The sequence below is a fragment of the Lutra lutra genome, chromosome 6, assembly GCF_902655055.1.
Source record: "Lutra lutra chromosome 6, mLutLut1.2, whole genome shotgun sequence".
Lineage (NCBI taxonomy): Eukaryota > Metazoa > Chordata > Mammalia > Carnivora > Mustelidae > Lutra > Lutra lutra.
In genome coordinates this window covers 100,298,622-100,312,137 of record NC_062283.1, presented here as the reverse complement: position 1 = coordinate 100,312,137, position 13,516 = coordinate 100,298,622, and the positions used below count along the sequence as shown (strand labels likewise).

The 13,516-nt window shown below is 37.6% G+C and overlaps 1 protein-coding gene and 1 long non-coding RNA gene across 3 annotated transcripts in view; one reads left to right on the top strand and one right to left on the bottom strand.

The window, feature by feature from the left end:
* FILIP1 (filamin A interacting protein 1) overlaps positions 1–13,516 on the top strand; it is a 235,154-nt gene that overhangs the window by 30,510 nt on the left and 191,128 nt on the right. The window lies entirely within an intron of this gene.
* The window catches only part of LOC125101864 (uncharacterized), a 66,208-nt gene that overhangs the window by 46,609 nt on the left and 6,083 nt on the right, over positions 1–13,516 (bottom strand). Inside the window, exon 3 of the long non-coding RNA XR_007127958.1 lies at positions 11,815–11,933. This is a non-coding gene — a long non-coding RNA (uncharacterized LOC125101864). The remainder of the gene's footprint in view (positions 1–11,814; positions 11,934–13,516) is intronic.

Here is a 13,516-nt window from a genome sequence, read left to right as displayed (position 1 = left end):
TGTCCAACACAATGTATTGTCTCAGAGATGAGGGACAAAGAGCCCTCACCTTTCAAGAACAGACAACCCATTACAAAATAACCTGGATCAGACTGGAATCACCTGGAGAACTTTTAAAATTTATTGATCCATGTTGCCCCATTCCAGATCTATTAAATCAGACTCACTGGGTTTGGGCCCCCATTATTATTATTTTTTTAACTCTCAAAGTGATTCTAATGGCATTCAAGATTGAGAACCACTCATGTAGAGGCCGCTGTGACTGCAGCTATAAGTAACAGGGTAGACATCACAAAATGTGAAGGATGTGTAGGAAATGCAGAATTTCTCAGGCTGGGAATATTTGGATTGGTCGGACACACAGGATTTGAACTAGCATGAAGAAAATGAATATGAATTATAGATATTACTGTGTTATGAGGTTCAGGATTCTATAGTCTTTGAGTAGATGATTTATCTGTCTGGCAAATAATGCCTTCTTTTAATTTGGCATTTGGAGTGCCAGACTAATGCAAAGAGGATTTTCTCAGGCCAAGATCAGAGGAAAATCCTGCAGGATGGAGAAAGAGGGACACCAGATGGCACTCAAGCTCCATCTTCATCAATGTAAGAACTATGCATTCGGAGTAGTGTATGATGCTGAAGCAAATGATTTTGTTGAAAAACAAATGTATTGGTTTTAAGAATGTTTTTCTTTAGATGTAAATGAGGTTTAATGTAGAACTACAAAATAATTTTAATAATAGTGTTATTAATTATTAAAATCTATCTAAACTAACATAATATTTTATTACTTACCTGCCATGAATACATAACTTTCATTTCTCTTGCTTACTGCAAACAAAAGAGGTATGATTTAGTAATTAAGATATATATTATTGACATCTGGCTTGAACATATATATAAAAAATAGTGCCTAAAAATCTTCTGTCAGAAAAATGTCCAGAACTTTTGTGCAAAGAGGAACTGCAAACAGGGTTACTGCATTGTTAAGGTGCACCTCTGTCTGGGATTTCTCTGGAGAGTCCTTTTCACCCCAGAGGCTTTCTAACTTTGCAAGTCCCTTCTGGAAAATGATGAGTATGAGATTATTCTACTTTTCTAGAAAGATCGTGTTTTTAGTCCTGAAACTGACTTTTTATAAATATTTAACATAGCTTTTGAACATATTTAAGAAAAATGTGCAGTTCCTATATGTAATTAAAACCTTTCAGATGCATGCTAAATTAGTATTATCACAGAAAGTTCCTAATATGGTCATTGTAAAGCATAAAATAAAAATCATATCATCTTTATTGATAAGAATTTATGTATCTCACTGTTACTATTCCTAATTTTCTCTTTTAAATAGAGACTGCATGGTTTTTATTCAGTTCTCAATATTTTTCTTGTTTTATGGTTTCATTATGGAAATTTAAAACACATATAAGAGAATAGAAAAAATATAATGAGCCCATTTATACTCATTTTCCAACTTCAATAGTTTTCAACATTCTATGTTGTTTCATCTATACCCTCCAATCTTTTTTTTCCCCCAAATGTTTGAAGCATTGTAAAGCAAACCCAAGAGATCATGTGATCCCACCTGTAAATACTGGTTTGTATCACCAATAAATGAGAACTTAAAAAAAAAAAAAAAACCCAGTAATAATCACAGCACCACTATCCCATTACTGGCACTTGACTAAATAATGTTTAACAATTAGCCAATATTTTAAGTTCTTGAGAGCTTAAAATCTAGGAAGTGCTGTAGAATGTTGAAAGTATTTTTTTAAGTAGGCAAAAATACTTTTAAGATGAAATACATTTGGTACATATATGTGTTTTACATTTCATTACTTAATTAAACTTGATACAATCTCATGTGTGAGTCATTGGGCAAATGAAAAGCATGTACATTTCTGGAGATAGGCAAAGTCCTTTTATTTGCATTTGTATATAAAATTTTGTACACTTTTATGAGGTAGATAAATATGTTCCAATGTGCATATTTCTGTTTTATTGCCATAGTCTATCTGGATAAAAATTCTGTGAATCCAACTACATTAGCTAAACTGTGTCTGCTGTGAGACTTAAGACTTTTTGATGCATAGCTCTGTTTATTCTGGCTTCCATTCTTCAGACTTTATGTGATGTCATGTTCTGTATAAAAATCTGACATCAATATGGGTAGGAACTGACTCATTTCATTTTCTGAAGATAATCAGTGTTTTTGGACTTTTAGTATTCTCCTCCATGCCCATCCATATTGACATTAGCTTCAGCTGAAGCAGGCGTTGACCACAGGGTTTGTTTACCTCAAATAACCAAAGCTTACGCTCATGTTGCACAGTTCAGCTAAGACCAGGAGAGAAATGCAGTTGCCTAGACAGAATGTAAGTGATACTGCATATCCTTTCAGGAATGTAATGTTTAGATTATATCTAGTGGTAGTGAAGAGTAAACAGCTTCTTTTTTCTTTAAGCTCTTGTAATACTTCCATGCTAATATACAACATTTAGTAATCTGGTGTATTGCCTGTGGGTGACAACTGTGCAGGGTTTTCCTGGAAGAATATTAACTTAAAATCTAAAAGAATGTATAGGTTCACTTATTTGTGGAACATAAGAAATAGCATGGAGGACATTAGGAGAAGGGAAAAATGAAGGGGGAGAAATCAGAGAGGGAGAGGAACCATGAGAGACTATGGACTCTGGGAAACAAACAGAAAGTTTTAGAAGGGGAGAGGTGGGGGCATGGGTGAGCCCGGTGATGGTTACTAAGGAGGGTACTGATTGCATGGAACACTGGGTGTTATAAGCAAACAATGAATCATGGAACACGACATCAAAAACTAATTATGTAGTGTATGGTGACTAACATAACACAATAACAAACAAACAAACAACAAAAAAGAATGCACAGGTTAAATTGTTAATACAATACAGGGTAAAGAAACTCTTATTTCCTCAGATTTTGATTATCCTCTTTATATGCCTGCCTCATGTAGAACTAGTCTTACGAGTACTTGGATTAGGAAAAAATACAGGAAGGGTAACTTTGTCTCATCAAATATCTCTAAATTTTACTTGTTGACTGACTTCTGAAATTCTAAACCAAAATTCTATTAATTCCATAGATTGATTAATTGTTCAAATACAAAAATTCCTGAGCCCCCAGCCTTATGAATTATTTATGTCTTCATGTGTATTCATCTACTAGCCTTTTCTCTATGCAAGTCTGGATAGGGAAGTAAGTAGAGCTAGGTTCCTAAATGAAAGAGTCTATCTATGCAGACCATTTTAAGAAGCAGATTTATTCAAGTTAGGTGGCTCTGGTGAGGGTTTGACTAATTTCAAAAGAGCCAAATAAATGTGTGTTAGCAAGTAATTGAAAACTGCTTTTTTTTTTTTTTTCCTATTCAGGCTAAAAAATTATGTCTGTTTAACAAAAAGTGTTATCAGAAGTGTTTTACTTAACACTAAATATTATAGACTAATGTAGAATCTATTTTTCCTAGTTTCCCTGAAATATATCATCTAATCATAAAACTTCCAACATTATCATCTGCTGAAATTTGCATCAATAGACAATTAGAAAACTTCCACTTCTGGTAGAGTCTAGTATATTGGAAGGTGCAAAAACTTTTATGTGAGATAGTCCTGGGTTCCAACCAATTCTAGTTCTGACACTAACCTTGGTTAACTTAATTAACTCACACAAATTTGATTACTTCATCCATAAAAATAATATAATACTATCTAATAATAAAGACTATGGTTGGAGAATGGTTTTGTCTGAGATTGTGAGTATGAAGAAACTGGCTATCTTAATTTGTGTTCTCCCAGAAGCAGACTCCAAGGCAATGACTTGAGTGAAATTAGTTTATTTGGGAAGTTCAGAGAATATGATAGGGAAGTGGAGGAATTGATTGAGTAACCAGAAGGCAACCGGAAGGAAGTACATGGGTAAGCCAGCTACCACAAAGGGTACCTGGAGCTTCACTCTATAGAGGAGCTCTGGAAAGCTGATGCAAAATCACACATCTCAGAATTATCCCATCCAATAGGGTGAGAGAGGTAGTGTATTAGTATACCAACTCCTGGGAGGTCATGGGTTGAGGGCTGCTCCTGAGGATATTAATTCCTTAGCACTTTAGTCTGCACCTGCATAGGGCTGGAAGAAGAGCATCGAGGCACAGGGATGCAGGTACCAGAGTGGGAATTTCACCAGCGCACGCTGAAAATCCAGGGAATATGGATGGGCACCAATATGGCTTCTACACTGGTATAAGGTTAGTCCAGCGTTCAGCAAAAGATAGCTATGGGAAAAAATTCAATGTACCTCCTATTAGAATATATTGTCATTGAATACTATACCTTTCCCTTCATAATATACTTTCTTTTCTGAAACAGTCTGTGTAAGGCTATAAAAAAAAAAGAACCCAAAATACAGTAGTTTAAAGACTAGAGAAGTTTTTTTCTCACATAATAATCCAGAGTTCAGTGGGACAGATCTATGGGACTCAGATTCAGAGATTCAGGTTCCTTTTATCTTGTTGCTTCATGATCCACAACTGTAATGTCTTTGTTTATGTGTCAAACTACAATGTGCCATGGCTAGGTTCCAGTAGTGGGAAGGGGAAGAGGGGGGTGGAATGTATGTCCATTGTCTTAGGCCCAGACTTGAAGTGGCATGCCATGTTCTTTTGCTCACATGGAGAGAGCTTAGTCGGGAGGTGATATCTAACAGCAAAGGAGTTTGGGAAATACCAGCTAGCCAGGTAACCAGTTCCCAGCTCTAATACAGTTATTGTAGGAAAAGGGAGAATGGGGTTTTTTGGTGGACAATCAGCACGGTCAGATTTGGTACTTTAGGCTTGATTCAGTTTTTTTGTAAATCTCACTAATCACAGAAAAAGGACATGAACTTGCCAACCTATTTGATATCTTTCACTGAATTTGAGTCACAAAGCTAATGACAAAGGCCTGGATTTCACCACTTACTCAACCATACAGTTAACTAGAACTACTCCTACTCTCTCTCATATTTTTGTACATTTGTGTACTTCAGTGTCTCAACTTTTCAGTAATGTATTCAATTGCCCACACAATTTCTATCCTTATAATCATGAATATTTGAGAACTGGCTAATCTCCACCTCATGGATGCAGTGTACTCTTTGTTTATCTGTCTGTATTTCTGATTTGCTCAGACCCTTCCAAAAAAGTTTCTTTTCCTTATAAGGTCTTGCATTAGAGGAAAATATTTAGGATTCTTTGTCCTAATCCTATTTCATGTTGCTCTAATTAGAATTGTGTGTATTCTAATTGTATATCTATCACATTAACTAGATGAAATATCTTAAAGGAACAAACACAAGTTTTTATTTCTAGGAGCAAGACTTGCTCACTGCTGATACTCAGTGAGTGTGTATTGATAAAGTTATAATTTATAAAGCAGACCGTCTCTTTATTTAGTTGGCTTTGTAAGCCCTCTTCCATTCACATGAAGCATCTGAAGAAATTTTATAGAACTACCCAGATTTCCATACAGTTTCCTTTTGTTAAGCTCCATCTATTCTGGTTATGCAATATGGAGTTACATTTCTGGGAATATTTAGTTGTGCCAATTCCTAAGAATTTACCTTGGAAATCCAGGGGTTTAGGGTTGGAAGGGGGTAGTTGCAGTTGACAAGTTAACAGAAACTCTTCTAAACTTTGTCAGAGTCAACCCTCTACTCCTTTCTACATAATTTATTGGGAGTATAGGATTCCTTTTTCCCTCTAGTGAGATACTGCCTCACATATTTTACTACTCTTTGAAGCACAGTTGCTCTCCAATAGTTCATTCTTAACATTTCAAAGAAGCTTCAGATGTTTTCCTTAGGTTTATTAATCATAAAGGCATTGTAGAACCTTTTCAGAGAAACTCCACCTGGCCTTTTCTTGTTTGGTCTTTCCATAAGCCCGATTACTCAGCATTTTTGTAATTTTCCACTCATGTTTGGAAACTTGCACATTGGTATAGAGAACATTTTTAAGTTAGGGTTATTAAAAATCAACTAGTGTAACAATATGCACGAGATGCAACTGTTGCCACTGCCTGGCAGTAAATAAAATAGATAGAAAAATGAACCCATTAGAATGCCCTTGTGAAACATCAGAAACTTTGGGGACCTCTCAATAATCCCTGATCAATATTGGAAAACCATTTAATGCCACTCTAAAACATTAAGACTTGCAGTTTAGCTTTGAGACACTTAAATGAGTAAGCAAAACCCTAAGTGGAAATCTGATACATAATACTTTTTGGCCTTTCAGAGATAACAAATCACAAAACTATAGAATATTCAGAACAGGATCTAAGATCCCAAATCAGCTGAACTTCGACCTCTGAAGATCTACTCACTCTATCTTACAAAAGGCATTTGTTTATTCATCTTATCAAGACTGTGTTAAGAATCTAAATTTTGAATGACATTAAATACTTCTTTCACTGTAGGCAGAAATGGCTGAGAATGAACAGCCTTCTATATGTTTGTTATTTTATTTTGCAAATATTAAGCCAATGCATTTTATTTCTATCTCCTCCCTGAAATAAATTTTAATTCGCAGTCTTTTACTTTTTTTTTTTCTTTTCAAAGATTTATTCATTTATCCTAGAGAAAGAGACAACACAAGTGGGAGGGGCAGAAGGAGAGGGAGAGAGACTCTTGAGCAGACTGGTGCTGAATGTGTGGAGCCTGACGTGGGGCTTGATCACGAGACACTGAGCCAAAAACCAGGAGTCAGATGCTTAACTGAATGCACCACCCAGGCGCCCCTGTAGTCTTTTACTTTTAAAGCTTAGTCTTGAGGTTTAGACATTGAGGATAAGAGGGCAGACTACTGGACTTCTTTACGAAGACAATAGCGTTGAAAGCAAAGCGTTGTGGAGTTGAGAGGTGTTTGTTTTGGGGTTTTGTTTTGCTCTTTTCAGTCTCCTTCAGCTTTAGATTTAACTTAGCAAAAAGAAAGTCTGGAAAACTTCCCATAGTGAAGAGAAGGATACCCCTTCCCCTATGGCATTTGAGCCATTTCCCTCTCTGGGCTTTCCCAGAAGAGGAACAGGTTTGTTAAGTATCTGTGTGGGAGGCTGTTTCCATTTAGCATCTGAGAGAGATTGCCCTGTGGGCTGAGACTAACATGGGACTAAATAAGTCCCAATGGTCTGAATTTGACTGTGCATTGTGGCTAGGAGAGCCCCCAAAGTTTAGCTTTCCTGGACTTCTCCCCCATCCCATGTAACATAAATACAACCCAGGAGTTATTGAAATTTCTGGAAGAGGAACTTACAAAGCAGCTAGGTTGAGAGCTAGGGCCTGCCCTGTGTCCTAGTTTAAGACTGTCCTGATTTACAGCATGTTCCATTGTGGTAAGGAGTATGCTTTCTTATCACTCCCACAAATGTCTTGATTTGTATGATAAATTTTATTGTCAACCTAACCGTGGAGCCTGCTGAGATAGGAGTAGTTCTGAAGCAGAGGCAGGGGATGGGCCTTTGGGCCAGGCGGTTGGATATAGGAAATGTCACAGATGTGGGGAGCCCTACAGCACTGCCGAGAGCTGAGCTGGGGCTCCATTAACTAGGGAATGCTACTGAGTTGTTAGTCAGCTAAGAGACCAAGATCAAGGATGATTCCAGCAAAGGAGTTTAGTCATGGATACCAACAGAACAAGCAGCAACCAGATGGGCCTGGACATCAAGCCCAAGACTGGGGCACTTCATTGGTTCTGTGTCCACACCTCCCAACACCATCTTGGGTAGCAGAAGTGTGTATGTACCTGCATATGTGCTGGTACACATGGATATGGTGGAGATGAAGGTGGAGAAATCTGCATTTCTTTTCTACAGGGGTAGAAAACACATTACCTAAAAAGTCAGTTTCAAATACAGAATGGAGCTAAGTTTTAAATAGTCTTTTAATAGTCTTTTAATTCCCCCTCCTTTCACCAGCTGAAAGAGGCTTGTGAGAAAGCTCAGAGCACTTTCAGTCAAGTCAAAGGAACAACATTACTCTTCGCATGTCTGAGTTGCAAAATGCAAGTACCTTTGTGGCTCCACTAAAGGTACGTAAAAGCAGTCTAGGGCACTCATTAACCAAAGGGCCAGTGGAGTTAGTCCGCTTGGACTTTAATGTCAGTTCTGCCAGTTAGAAGCTGTATGATCTTATACTAATTACCTAACTTCCCTGAGTTTTTATTCTTCTGTGTATAAAGTGGAAATGACAATTATACTTAACTCTAGGCAGTATTAAATGAGATGTATGCACTGGGTATATACCGTCAATGAATGTTACCTATTGTTATTGTTACTCTAAGAGGTACAGCTGTCTAATAAATTACATACCTTACAAGTATATTTGTTTACATCAGTCTTACCTCTACTAATAGAATTCAAGCTCTTTAAATGCACCAAAGTTTCTTTTATTTGTACCCCTCACAGCACAAGTTCTCCATGTACTAGAGATTATCAGTAAATATCTGTGTGGGAGGCTGTTTCCATTGAAAACCATAGAGGGCTCAAATTCTGCATAATATAGTACAAGTTATTTTGATTCTCTCTCTAACCTTTAATATCTAATCTATAAGCAAACATTGGGTTTTCTGATTCCAAGCACACTTTAAATCCATTTGCTTCTTGCCATTTCCATTGCTAGCTCTCCATTTCAAACCACTGTGGTCTTTCACCTAGATTCCTGCAATAGTCTCATTTGTAGCCTCTTTTTCATTCTTGGTTCTCTCCAATCTTTGTTTTGTTTTGTTTTATAGCAAATGGAGTTTATATAAATCAGAGCGTATCATTCCCTTGCTTAAAGTACTTTAAGATCTTAGAATAAAATCCAACTTTTTAAAAAAGCATAACCTATGAAGTCCCAAAGTAGGAGCTATAATTGAAACTCCCATAGATGCCAAATCAGCAACATAAATGAATGAAAAAGGCTGGGTGGGGACAGTGGCAAACAGGAGGTCACAGGCCTTGTCTCAAGGGGGTAGATCCAGCTGAAGGTGGCCATGTAAGAATGCAAGCCCGCTGCTGACAGATCTTTTGAATTTTTAGAAGATCCAGAAATTATTATGGGATATCTCCTTATTTTCAACTTTGCCAACGAGTATAACAAAACACACGTAGTATATATGGGGTCCATGCCTAAGACCTCTGCTCTGTGTGACTGGGCTCCTTTGCAGCTTTCCAAACTTCTCTCTACCATTACCTTCTCTGTTTCTTGGAGGTTCTGTACTCTGCTCCACATAAGGGCCTTTGGACGTGCCATTCCCTCTACTGGATTACTCTTCCTCTCTACAGGTTGCATCCGCTTCTTATCCTTCAGGTCTCAGTTTAGAATGGCATCTTCTCAAACAGGTCTTCTCTTACAAGAGTCCCTAACTTAGCTCTGGTTACTCAGAAGGCAGAACCCAAAACAAAGATTACATACTAAGCTTTATTTGCTAGGTAGAATCCTAGGGCTTTATGAAGAGACACCGCTGGGTGGACTTTGTGGATTAACTGTTAGCTATTCTGTGGGGATTACCAATCTGGGCTATTTTAACATCATGGATTGGGGATTCTTAGACAAGAGTAATGTACCTTTGCTCATCAAGCCTACTAAAACCTGGTTTGTGGTAATGCATTCTTAGCATAGGTTATCTTTTCCCTTATCTAGAGCCAGGCCAAGATGGATACGTTTCCTTCTTATTTCCTATGCTTGTAATTTTTTTTTTTTTTTCTTTTAAACTCCAAGAGTCCTAGCTTTATTCAGGAGACTCAGTTCCAGATCCTAATCTCTGGGACCTGAGGCTTCATCTTCTATTCCACCCTTATCACTAAAATCTAGTGGTTTCTGAGACTAATTGCCCTCCTGCTCCTCAGGCCCCAGGGACTTCACTGTCAATTTTCACTCATTGTTCTGGTTTTAATTCCCTCTTTGCTTTCGGCCCTTAGAAGTTTTCCACAGCTTCTTTCATGCTCAGCTACATTTCAAAAACTATGCTTGTGAGATTCGACTGGAAATCTCTGGTGTTTTGTAGTGAGGAGGCTTTTTGGATTTTTGGACTAGATGGTCCAGTATTTTTGAAAACAGAAGTCACACACTGATATCCTGTATTTGTTGGTTTGATTTTTTTCTTTTTTCCCTCCCCCAAATGACAGTTCTTTTTTTTTAAGCTTTAAAAAGATTTTATTCATTTGAGAAAGAGAGACAGAGAGATCACAAGCAGGGGGAGAGGCAGAAGGAGAGTGAGAAGCAGACTCTCCCCTGAGCTGGGAGCCCAACATGGGGCTGGATCCCAGGACCTGGAGATCATGACCTGAGCCAAAGGCAGGCACCATCTGAGCCACACAGGCACCTCCCAAATGACAGTTCTACAAGGCAAAAATCTTACCTGTTTGTGCCACCCAGTGTTTGGTACATAGTTGGTATTCATGACATGTTTGAAGGAATGAATTCTGATAATGTTAGTGTGGAATTGGAGGTGTGACTCTGCTCTAAATTCCAGAGAAGAGTGTTTTACCGTTTTACTCAGCTTTGTCTTCCCAGGAAACTAAATTCAGGCTCAAAAACAGAGAGGATGTTTTCTATAAGTATTTGGTGGTTAAGTTATCTTTATTGATGTAAAAAAGAATTATAAGAATAAATAGCATCTTTAAATTAAATTACTTTAGGAATGTTAAGATGGATATTTACGGTATTGTTTTTCAAAGTTTTCCCTCATCCCTGAAGCTACAAGTCATTTTTTCTCTGTATATTTCTTTTAGCTCCTCTTGCTTTGTCCATTTTGCTGTGTATCTGCCTTATCTTCATTGCCAGACTCTGAGCTCTAGAGGGTGGTTCCTGTCTGTGTCACTGTTTTTTAATCCTCTAGTGCATGCAAAGTTTTCAACCTTGGCACCATTGACACTGTGGCCAGATAATTCTTTGTTTGGGGCACCTGTTCTGTGCATTATAGGATATTTAGCCTCATTCCGGGCCTCAACCCACTGGATGCCAGGAGAATCCTTAGTTGTGACAATCAAAAGTGTCTCCAGGCTGTCCCTTGGGGGACAAAAGTGGTCTCAGTTGAGAACCATTGATTCAGAGTTCTTTGGACAGAGCAAGTGCTACCCATTTGTTTATTACATAAATTCTATAGCAAATTTTGATTAATCCCACAAAAGCAAACATGACTTAAACCTTCTTGAGGAAACTCAAGAAGGACCAGACCTCTTGTTTGCGGCTCTGACCCAGCACTAGGATGAATTACGCTCCTGTTAGCACTCACTGTCCAAGTCCTCCTTAAAGCCTGTCCTCCCATTCTCATCTATTTATTTATAATCTCAAAACATTTGGAGGTTTATAGTTTTGGTGTGTAGCTTATGTCCATTACTTCTATAATGCATATTCATTTTCTGATAAATGACGTTGGTCAAATGGGCATTCAAATGTACCTGCCTTACAGATGGTAGACTTTCTCAGCACACAAGACCTAGAAGATTAGAATACTATATGTTGGCATAAATGAGCAAAACTTGGAACTGTAACTTTTTCCCCTTTAGCCAGGCTACAATTAACTCAATTAGCATTTTTTAAAAAATAAACACTCCTGTTTTCCTCTTTTTGCATGTTTTACAGTGTTTTTAACGGTTTAGAATTATGTATAAAAATCTAAGCAATAAATTATGTCTTGTAAAAATGATGTATAGATTAGAAACAAAGCTTATAACAAGTAAGACATTTTGGTAACACAAATAATTTTAAGCAATAAAAATAATTTTAAATAATGAAAATTGATGCCGTGGACCCCCAGAACGCTCTTACCTTCTCTTTTTTCTCAACTTCATTCCCACTCCTGTGGAGTCGCCTCCCTGTCATCTTACGTACTGTGATGGTGGAGGGTCCAGAACAGTGGTGGGGTGTGTAAATGAAATTCCACATCTCTACTTGACAATTGAAGAAACAGGCACAGAGAGATGAAGTCATCTTTAAAAAACTGTCTCTCTAATTGAGGTCAGAGCAAAGTCTCCTTTTTCCCAGGGCTCTTTCTACTCTAAGACATAGTCAGTTAGTGATGTCATATTCCAGATATTGCTGGGGAAGTGCAAAAAGTGTTTCTCTCTCCCCTATCGCTAAAGTCAACAGCAACACAATGGCTGGAAACTTTCCTCAGGTAAGCCCTAACGATGAAGATCTTTCCTCCTGGCACCATGCAGAATTTCCAGGCAGAACCAAACACAGTCCAAGGCTCAGAGGGAAAATGTCACAGGAGAAAGTTACAGAAGCAAATGCAGTGATGTAATGTTATGAAGAATTAAGACAGTTGTAAGGATGAAAAAGTAGAAAAAGCATGGAAAGCAAAGCAATGCTAGTTCATTTTGAAGAATCATGAAAAGAGGACCTTTTTTTTTTCCTTGTAAGCAAATATTGAGAGGAATTCAATAAGTGAAACTGAATGCCAGACTCACACCAGACAAAATTCAACCGTGTTCATTTGCTTAAATATTACATTATTGGGGGTAAATTCACTGAAATCCTGAATAATCACCAGAAAGGAAAGTCATGCCAACCACAAGTTTTTATGTTTCTACCTCAGCAAAATATTTCTTTTTTTTTAAGATTTTATTTATTTATCTGACAGACAGAGATCGCAAGTAGGCAGAGAGGCAGGCAGAAAGAGAGAGAAGGAAGCAGGCTCCCCGCTGAGCAGAGAGTCGTATGCGGGGCTTGATCCCAGGACCCCCGGGATCATGATCTGAGCTGAAGGCAGAGGCCTTAACCCACTGAGCCACCCAGGTGCCCCTGTAATGTTATTTTTAATGGCTAAAGACTAAACAAGAAAATTGTAATTGTCTTAAAGAGGTCAATTTGTTTTTAAAAAATTACTGCTTTGCAATTTTCATTCACTTTTTTACTATCTAACTCTACCTAGTGATTCTAATTTCTACTTTCATTTTTATACTTGTTTAACACCAGGCTTTTTAAAGACTTAAATGACTTCCTTAGTCATTTCATCATATGGTTAACCTACCTCAGAGTCCTGAAGGTAAGTCACCAAAAGGAAAGCTTCAACACAAAACATTTTTAGATATTTCATCATTTCAGAAACACTTTCCTGTCCCAGACTATAAGGTTCTAGCTCTCCCAGGAGGTGAATGATTACCCATTTTCAGATGAAAGAGGAAAGAATACAAATATTAAGTACACAAGATGTAAAATGGATGTAAAATGGATACTAAATTCAAGTATTTCTGAGCATTTCTTGCCCTGAACTTTTCACCCTGAGGGTTGAACCCTTGTATGACATTTCCTGTTACTAACCACTTGTTAGTTGTTGGCCCACAGCTTTTGCTGCTTAGACATCTTTATTTCTTGATATTTTTCCCTTTCATTAGCAGATAGGCAGAACAATATGTTAATGAGTTTTGTTGATAAAAGCAAGAATGAAACCTGTTTCCCCAGTGATTTTAGGACTAATTTGCTTCAGGGGTCCTTTCTTTTTTCCTTACCTTTTTTCTTATTCAAC